The sequence below is a fragment of the Trichechus manatus genome, unplaced genomic scaffold (genome assembly GCF_000243295.1).
Source record: "Trichechus manatus latirostris isolate Lorelei unplaced genomic scaffold, TriManLat1.0 scaffold00333, whole genome shotgun sequence".
Taxonomy (NCBI): Eukaryota; Metazoa; Chordata; class Mammalia; order Sirenia; family Trichechidae; genus Trichechus; species Trichechus manatus.
In genome coordinates this window covers 688,712-698,524 of record NW_004444269.1, presented here as the reverse complement: position 1 = coordinate 698,524, position 9,813 = coordinate 688,712, and the positions used below count along the sequence as shown (strand labels likewise).

The window sequence follows — 9,813 nt, the reverse complement described above, 5'->3', positions numbered from 1 at the left end:
CCACAATCAATGCCATGGAAGTAGCAGTCAAGAAAACAATGTATTGCATTAGGCAAATCTGCTGAAAAAGACCTCTTTGAAGTGTTGAAAACTAAAGACGTCAGTTTGAGCACTAAAGTGAGTCAGACCCAAGCCATGATTTTCTCAATTGCCTCTTATGCGTGCGGAAGCTGGACAATGAATAAAGATGACCTAAGAAGAATTGATGGCTTTGAATTACAATGTTGGCAAAAATTATTGAATAGACAACGGGTTCCCAGAACGAATAAGCCCATCTTGTAAGAAATACAGCCAGAGTGCTCGTTGGAAGTGAGGATGGTGAGACTTCATCTCAAGTACTTTGGACATGTTATCCGGAAGGACAAGTCGCTGGAGAAGGACATCATGCTTGGTAAGGTAGGGGGTGAGTGAAAAAGAAGACCCTCAACCAGATGGATTGACTCAGTGGCTGCAAGAATGGGCTCAAACAGGGCAGCAATCGTGAGGATGGAGCTGTACGTGACAGTGTTTCATTCTGTTATGTATAAGGTTGCCATATGTTAGAATTGACTCTAGGCACCTAACAACGACAACGTCATTTATATGTAGCTTTATTTTTTTTAATTAGTCAGTCTTATCAGTTGGTCTTTTTTTAAATTTTATTGTGCTTTAGGTTCTTAGGCTGGGTTCTCTAGAGAAGCAAAACCAGTAAAGTGTACAAATACATATATATAGGGAAAGATTTATATCAAGGAAACAGCTCATGCGATTGTAGAGGCTAGAACGTCTCAAGTCGGTGGATCAGGGTAGAGGCCTATCCCAAGTCACGCAGCTGCAGAAGCTGGCAAGCCCAAGATCGGCAGGTCAGAGAGCAGGGCTCCTGTTCACAGGCTGTGCAGATCGACGAATTCCAAGTTTGGCAGATAAGCTGACAGCTCAAGTCCCAAGAACTGGAGATGAGGCAACAGGAGGCAGCTGTGGGATCCAGAGAACAAAAAGCCAGAACGTCTGCTTATGTTCAGATGTGGGCCACACCCCCAAGGGGACTCCCTTTCATCTGATTGGCTACTCACAGTATAGTCAATCATGAGAGTGATTACTTTAAAACAGTGAGAATCATGGCCCAGCCAAGTTGACACACTATCTTAACTATCATATAGGTGAAAGTTAATTAGTGTCATTCAAAAATTTATACACAAACTGTTTTGTGACATTGGTTGCAATTCCTGCAATGTGTCAGCACTCTCTCTCGTTCCTTTTCCATCTCTGTCTCCCTGTGTCCATTCCTCCAGGTTTCCTGTCCTTTCCTACCTTCTGGTCTTTGCTTTGGGCTGGTGTTGCTCATTTAGTCACATATGCTTGATTGAACTAAGGAGCATGTTCCTCACGTGTGTTATTGTTTGTTTTATAGGCCTGCCTAATCTTTGGCTGATAAATGGACTTTGAGAGTAGCATCAGTTTTGAGTTAGCAGGATGTTCATGAGCCATAGTCTCAGGGGTTCCTCCAGTCTCTGTCAGACCATTAAGTCTGGTCTTTTTTTGTTAATTTGAGTTTTGTTCTACCTTGTTCCCTTGCTCTGTCCAGAACCCTCTATTGTGATCCCTGTCAGAGTGGTCGGTGGTGGTAGCTGGGCACCATCTAGCTTTTCTAAGCTCAGGCTGGTGGAGGCTGTGGTTCATGTGGTCCTTTAGTCCTTTGAACTAATATTTTCCTTGTGTCTTGGGTTTTCTTCATTCTCCTTTGCTCCAAACGTGATGGGACCAATAGCTGTATTTTAGATGGCCACTCACAAGATTTTAAGACCCCAGATGCTACTCACCAAAGTAGGATGTAGAACATTTTCTTTATGAACTATGTTATGCCAATTGACCTAGATGTCTCCTGAGACCATGGTCCTCAGTCCAGCCCTCAGCCCCGGTAACTTGGTCGCTCAAGGTGTTTGGATATGTCTAGGAAGCTTCTATGACTTTGCCTTGATCAAGTTGTGCCGACTTCCCCTGTATTGTGTGTTGTCTTTCCCTTCACCAGAGTTAACACTTGTCTGCTATCTAGTTAGTGTTTTCCCCTTGCCAACCCTCCCCTCCCTCTTAACTATCAAAAATTGTTTTTTTCTGTGTGTAAACCTTTTCTTCGTTTTTTATAATTGTGGTCTCATACAATATTTGTCCTTTTGTGATTGACTTATTTCACTCAGCCCTCCAGATTATCCATGTTGTGAGATGTTTCCCGTATTCATCATTGTTTTCTTTATGGCGTGTAGTATTTCAATGTGTGTATATACCATAATTTGTTTATCCATTCATCTGTTGATGGGCACTTAGGTTGTTACTAACTTTTTGCTATTGTGAATAATGCTGCAATGAACATGGGTGTGCATATGTCTGTTCATGTGATGGCTCTTATTTCTCTAGGATATATTCCTAGGATTGGGGTTGTGTGATGGATTGTATAGTATTACTACTTCCAGCTTTTTAATGAGGTGCCATATCGTTTTCCGTAGTGGTTGTAACATTTTACATTCCCACCAGCAGTGCATAAGCGTTCCAGTCTCCCTGAAACCTCTCTAACATTTGTTATTTGTTTTTTTGGTTAGTGTGCCAGTAATGTTAGGATGAAATGGTATCTCATTGTAGTTTTGATTTGCATTTCGCTAATGGCTAATCATCTCGAGTATTTCCTCATGTGTCCCTTAGCTGTCTGAATGTTTTCTTTGGCGTAGTGTCTGTTCTTATCCTTTGTCCATTTTTTAATTGGAGTATTTGTCTTTTTGTTATTGAGATGTCGAAGTATTCTATGGATTTTAGAGATTAGACCTTTGTTGGATATGTTGTAGCCAGAATTTTTTTCCCATTCTGTTGGTTATCTTTTTACTCTTTTGGTGAAATCTTTGAAGGGCAGAAATGTTTAATTATTAGAAGATCCCAGTTATCTAGTTTATATTCTGGTGTTTGTACATTCTTAGTTATGGTTTGTATTCTATTTATGCCATGTATTAGGGCCCCTAGCACTGTCCCAATTTTTTTTCCCATGATCTTTACCATTTTAGGCTCTATATGTAGTTATTTGAGCCATTCTGAGTTAGTTTTTGTGAATGGTGTGAGGCATGGGTCCTTTTTCATTTCTTAACAGATGAACATTCAGTTTTACTAGCACCATTTGTTAAAAAGACTGTCTTTTCCCCCTTTAATGGACTTTGGTCCTTTGTCAGAGATCAGCTGACTATAGGTGGATACATTTATGTCTGCATTCTCGATTCTGTTCCATTGGCCTATGTGTCTGTTGTACCAGTACCAGGCTGTTTTGAATACTGTGGCTGTATAGTAGGTTCTAAGATCAGGTAGTGTGATGGTTAAGATTGTATGTCAACTTGGCTAGGCCATGATTCTCAGTGTTTTGGCAATTGTATAATGTTGTGATCCTTTCCCTATTGAAATTTGATATGCAATCATCCCCATGATGGAACCTGTGGTGACTCAGCCTTCATCTCTCTGCCCTCCACCAGCTACTTCCTTCCTGCTTGCCTTGCCGAGATTTTTGGTTTGTTCCAGACCCAGCAGCTGACTCTCGTTGTCTCACCTCCAGTTCTTGGGACTTGAGCTAGCACCTTACCTGTCGATCTTGGAATTCGTTGCTCTTCACAGCCAGTGAGCGGGAGCCCTGCTGTACGACCTGCCGACCTTGGGTTCGCCAGCTTCTGCAGTTGTGTGAAGTGGGAGGGGCCTCTACCTTGATGCACAGACTTGGGACATTCTAGTCTCTACAGTTGTGTGAGCTGTTTCCTTGATATAAATCTCTCTCTCTCTCTCTCTATATATATATATATATATGTACACATTACTGGTTTTGCTTCTCTAGAGAACCCAGCCTAAGAGAGACAGTGTGAGACCTCCTACTTTGTTCTTTTTCTTCAATAATGCTTTGCTTATCTGAAGCTTCTTCCCTTTCTATATAAAGTTGGTGATTCATTTTTCCATCTCATTAAAGAATGATGTTGGCATTTGGATCATGACTGCATTATATCTGTAGATTGCTTTAGGTAGAATTGATATTTTCACAATGTTGAGTCTTTCCATCCATGAACATGGTATATTTTTCCATTTATGTAGTTCTCTCTTGATTTCTTGCAATAGTGTTTTATATTTTTCTTTGCATAGGTCTTTTACATCCCTTGTTGGATTTATTCCTAAGTATTTTATCTTTTTAGGGGCTATTATAAATAGTATTGCTTTCCTGATTTCCATTTTGAAGTTCTCTTTGTTAATGTATAGGAATTCAACTGATTTTCATATGTTGATCTTATATCCTGCTACTCTGATGAATCTATTCCAGTAGTTTTCTTGTGGAATCTTTGGTGTTATCTATGTATAGGATCATGTCATTTGTGAATAGGGATAGTTTTCATCTTCCTTTCCAATTTGGATGCCTTTTATTTCTTTTTCTTGCCTTATTGCTCTAGCAAGGATTTCCAGCACAATGTTAAATAGGGGTGGTGATAAAGGACATCCTTGTTTTTTTCCCCTTCTCTGGGCGAATGCTTTCAGCCTCTCTCCATTGAGAATATTGTTAGTTGCTGGTTTTGTATAGATGCCCTTTATTATGTTGAGTAATTTCCCATCTATTCCTATTTTATTGAGAGTTTTTATCAGGAATGGGTATTGAACTTTATCAACTGCTTTTTCTGCATTGATTGAGATGATCATGTGATTCTTTTCTTTTGTTCTATTTATGTGGTGGATTACACTGATTGATTTTTTAACGTTGAACCATCCTTGCATACCTAGTGTCTTAGGCTGGGTTCTCTAGAGAAGCAAAACTAATAAAGGGTATAAATATAAATATAGAGAGATTTATATCAAGGAAATGGCTCAGGCAGAGTAGAGGTTGGAACATTCCAAGTCCTTGGGTTGGGATAGAGGCTTCTCCTAATTCACGTAGTCTCGGGCTGGTGAACCCAAGATCGGCAAGTCAGACAGCAGGGTTCTTTCTCACAGGCTGCGAAGATCAATGAATCCAAGGTAGTCTTGCAGGCAAGACAGCAAGTAAGGGGTTAGCTCAAGTGCCAAAAACTGATGGTCAGATGAACAAAAGTCAGCTGCAGGATTCAGAGCAAGCAAAAGCCCAGAGCCTTGCCAGAAAGTCCACTTATATTTGATGCAGGCCACACCCCCAAGGAAACTCCCTTTCAACTGATTGGCTACTCAAGCAGATCTCATCATGGAAGTGATCACATCATCATAAGACTGCCAGGCTACATCATAATTGCCAAACCACTGAGAATAATGGCCAGCCAAGTTGACATACAACCTTAACGATCACACCTGGTGTGAATCCCACATGGTGGTAGTATATTGTTTTTTTGATATGATGCTGAATTCTACTGGTTAGAATTTTGTTGAGAATTTTTGCATCTTATATTCATGAGAGATATTGGTCTGTAATTTTCTTTTTTTGTGGTGTCTTTGCCTGGCTTTGGTATCAGGGTTATGCTGGCTTCGTATTCCTTCCTTTTTTAGTCTCTGAAATAGTTTGTGTAGTACTGATGTGATCTTTTCTCCAAATGTTTGTTAGAATTCTCCAGTAAAGTCTTCTAGGACAAGACTTTTTTGGTTAGGAATTTTTTTTATTACCCCTTTGATCTCTTCTCTTTTTATTGGTCTGTTCAGGTTTTCTATCTCAGTTTGTGTTAGTTTAGGTAGGTAGTGTGTTTCTAGAAATTTGTCCATTTCCTCTAGGTTGTCAAATTTTTTGGACTACAATTTCTCATAGTATTCCATTGTAATCCTTTTTATTTCAGTTGTGTCAGTTGTAATGTCCCCTGTCTCATTCCTTATTTGGGTTATTTGCTTCCTCTCAGGTTTTTCTTTTGTCAGTTTGGCCAATGGTTTGTTGGTTTTGTTGATCTTTTCAAAGAACCAACTTTTGGTCTTGTAGATTGCTTTTCTGTTCTCTATTTCATTTATTTCTGTTCTGATTTTTATTATTTCCTCTCTTCTTGAGCCTGAGGGTTTCTTTTGTTATTCTCTTTCTATCTGTTCAAGTTGTAGGGCTAACATTTTTATTTTGACCCATTGTTATTTTTGGTGTGTGCATATATTGCTATAAATTGACTTCTGAGCCCTGCCTCTGCTGTGTCCCAAAGGTTTTAGTATGATGTGATTTCATTCTTATTTGATTCTAGGAATTTTTTGATTCTCTCTTTGATTTTTTCTATTACTCAGTTGTTTTATGCAAGGTGTTGTTCAGTTTCCATATTTTTTATTTTTTTCCCTTGATCTTTCTGTTATTGATTTTTACTTTTATGACATTGTGGTCAGAGAGAATTCTTTGTATTATTTTGGTGTTTTGGATTTTATTAAAGGTTGCTTTGTGGCCTAATATGTGGTCTACTCTGGAGAATGTTCCATGTGCATTGAAAAAGAATGTATATTTGACTGCTGTTGGGTGGAATTTTTCATATAGGTCAATGAGATCAAGTTGATTGATTTTGGTCTTTAGATTTTCTGTATTTTGCTGAGTTTTTTTCTTTGTTTCTTTTCTTTTTAATAATATTTTATTGTGTTTTTGGTGAAAGTTTACACAGCAAATCATTGGTTCCCATTTAATAATTTCTAAACAAATTGTTCAGTGACACTGGTTACATTTTTTTTTTTTTTCAATATGTCAACATTCTCATTAATTCCATTCTGGTTCTTCCATTTCCAGTAATCTAGTTTCCCTGCCCCCTTATTTTCTCATTTTTGCTTAAGAGTAACTGTTGACTATTTGGTCTCATATAGACGCTTTTTTAAAGAAGTGCAGTACTCACAGGTAGTATTCTTTATTTCGTGAGCCAATTTGTTATTTAGCTAAAAGGTGACCTCAAGGCATAGTTTTGGTTCAAAATTTAAAGAATATCTCTAGTCTCAACCAGTCCAGTAAGTCTGGGCTTTTTAAGAATTTGAGTTCTGTTCCACATTTTTCACCTATTCTATCAGGATCCATTTATTGTGTAGTTCTTTCTTTTGCCTCTTGTTTCTTTGGCAGAGGCAGCCCCTGAAAACAGACAAGAATCCCATCCATCTCAGTGGATCTAGGGATATAGGCTCCTGGATATGTCACTACTTTCCTCCGTAGGCAGAGCAGAGAGAAGATCTGACACGCCTCCTACCTGCTTTTCGGAAAATCACACTGAAGTGTTTTTCAGTGACGGGCTAAAATCAAGGCATTGTCTTGCTGAGTTTTTTTGTAGATGTTGTGTCCTTTACTGAGAGTGGTGTGTTGAAGTCTGCTACTATTCTGGTATAGTCTGTGTCTCTTTTTAGTGTTGTGAGTTAGTTTTATGTAGTTTGGAGCCCTGTCAGTGAGTGTGTAGATATTTATTAAGCTTATATGTTCTTGGTGGATTATCCCTTTAATCATTATATAATGTCCTTCCTTGTCTTTTATCACGGATTTTGCCTTGAAGTCTATTTTATCTAAAATTAGTATTGCCACTCTTGCCCTTTTTGGCTATTATTTGCTTGATGCATTTTTTCCAATCTTTGATTTTTACTATATTTGTGTCTTTATTTTTAAGGTGTGTCCTGTTTTTTTAAATCCATTCTGCCACTCTCTTCTCTTTATGGGTGCATTTAAGCCATTTAATTTAGTGTGATTATCAATAGGTTTGAGTTTATTGCTGTCATACTGTTGAGCTTTTTTTTTGTGGTGCTAACATATTCTTTGTTCCTCTTACTTTCCTGTGATGAGTTCTTTTTGTTTATGGACTTTCTTTTCTTTCTTTTATTATTATAGATTTTGTGTTTACTAAGCCTTTATGTTTTTCCTCTTTTTTATTCTAATGAGTAGATTTGTTAACTTTCTTTGTGGTTACCTTGAAATTTACCCTTACTGTCCTAAGTTTGAACCAGTCTTTCATTAGTTGATATCACTTTGACTTCCTCTCCATTTGAAAGTTCTATAATTACACTGTTAATTCCCCCCTTTATTGTTTTGAGGTCATCATTTACAGATTGACACCTCTGTTTCCCTGTTTTAAGTCTTTTAGCTTTGTTTTATTATTGAGAGTTCTTTACCTAGGTTGGTATCTGGCTGATGATGTCCTGTGTCCTGGACTCCAGTTGTTGTCTGATATTTTGGTTCTCTAACTTAAGGACTTCCTTTAATATTTCTTGTAAGTTTGGTTTTGTTTTTACGAATTCCCTTAATTTCTGTTTATCTGGAAATGTCCTAATTTTGCCATTGTATTTGAGAGAGAGTTTTGCAGGATATATTATTCCTACTTAACAGTTTTTTTTCCTTTCAAGGTTTTACATGTGTCATCCCATTGCCTTCATGCATGCATAGTTTCTGCCAACTAATCAGAGTTTAATTTTATTGTTTCCCCTTTGTAAGTGACATTTCATTTTTTTTTTTTTAGCTGCTCTCAGAATTCTTTCTTTGTCTTGGTTTTTGTAAGTGTGATTAGGATGTGTCTTGGTGACTTTCTTTAGGCATCTATCCTATATGGGTTTCATTGAGCTTCTTTGATGGTCAGCTTTTCATCTTTCATGGTATTTGGGAAGTTTTTTGCCAGCAAATCTTCAACAATCTTCCTGTGTTTTCTATTTTGTCCCCCTATTCTGGAACTTTGATCACACTCAAATTTTTGCCCTAGATTGTGTCCCATAATTCTTAGGTTTTCTTCATTCTTTTGTCTGATTTTTCCTCAAACAAAGTGACATCCATGGATTTGTCTTCAGTCTTGCTGATTCTGTCTTCCATTGTTTCAAATTTGCTTCTAAGACCTATTGAGTTGTCCATTTCTGAAATTTGTTGTCTATCTTTTGGATTTCTACTTGCTATTTTGTATGATTTCTAATTATTTATTTTGAGGTTTTGTTCTTGTATTATTTTCTTGCATTCATCTGTTGCTTTGTCTGTGTTTTCCTTGATTTGAGCTATGTTTTTTTGGTTTTGTCTGTGTTTCCTTGATCTCTTTACTTATCTCTTGGAGAGCACTAAATCTTAATCTTTTGAATTCCACATCAAGTAATTCCACTGCCTTTTCCTGTACCAGAAGATCATCTGATTCTTTATTTTGTTCACTTGCTGGAGCCATCTTGTCCTGCTGTTTTGATATTGTCTGCTGTCTCTGAGACATTAATGTATTCTTTTCGTTATTTATTGATTGTATGTTTATTTAGTCCTGCTTTTTGTTTTGTTTTGATACATCAGGCCAGGCTGTCCAGGTGTGTTTTGCTGCTTGCTCATCTGTGGACAAGACAGCTCTCACTACCTTGTCTGGGTGGCCAGGGCAGCAGCAAAAAAGGTGTGTCTGCTTTGCTATATACTGGTTGGCGAGGTCGCTGATGACGGACTGGGTAGATGTTGTCTACCTCCTGATTGGGTTCAGTGGCATGGGAGCATTCATAGCCTCTCAGCAGATAGGCGAGGATATCAAACAGGGAGTCCTACATGCTTACTTCCCACAGTCCAGCAGCTGGTCAAGTGGTGGAAGGAGAGGTGAGGGGCCTGGTGTGGTGGCAGGTCTGAGTACCAAGGACGCTCTAGCTGCAGTGACATATCGGGAGTCAATGGGAAGGGGGGTTTCGTACGGGACTAGTTGGGGATGGGAGAAAGAAAAGAAAAGAGAGAGAAAGAAATTTAAAAAAGGTAACCTGCAGGTGGTAGCAGAGTGGGCCTGGGGGCCAGTAGGAAGCGAGGGAGGTTGCGTATGATGCTAGGCGGGAGGTAGAAAGAAAAAAAGAAAATAAAAAGAATGAAATAAATGGCAGTGCTGTTGGGGCTAGCCAGTGTGGGTGGGACAGAACCAAGGCAACAGCAGGCTCATGCACTAGTGGCACTCTATTTGC

The 9,813-nt window shown here is 38.5% G+C and overlaps 1 protein-coding gene across 5 annotated transcripts in view; it reads left to right on the top strand.

Annotated features, from left to right (window-relative positions):
* The window catches only part of LOC111819247 (SLAM family member 9-like), a 36,507-nt gene that overhangs the window by 17,118 nt on the left and 9,576 nt on the right, over positions 1-9,813 (top strand). The window lies entirely within an intron of this gene.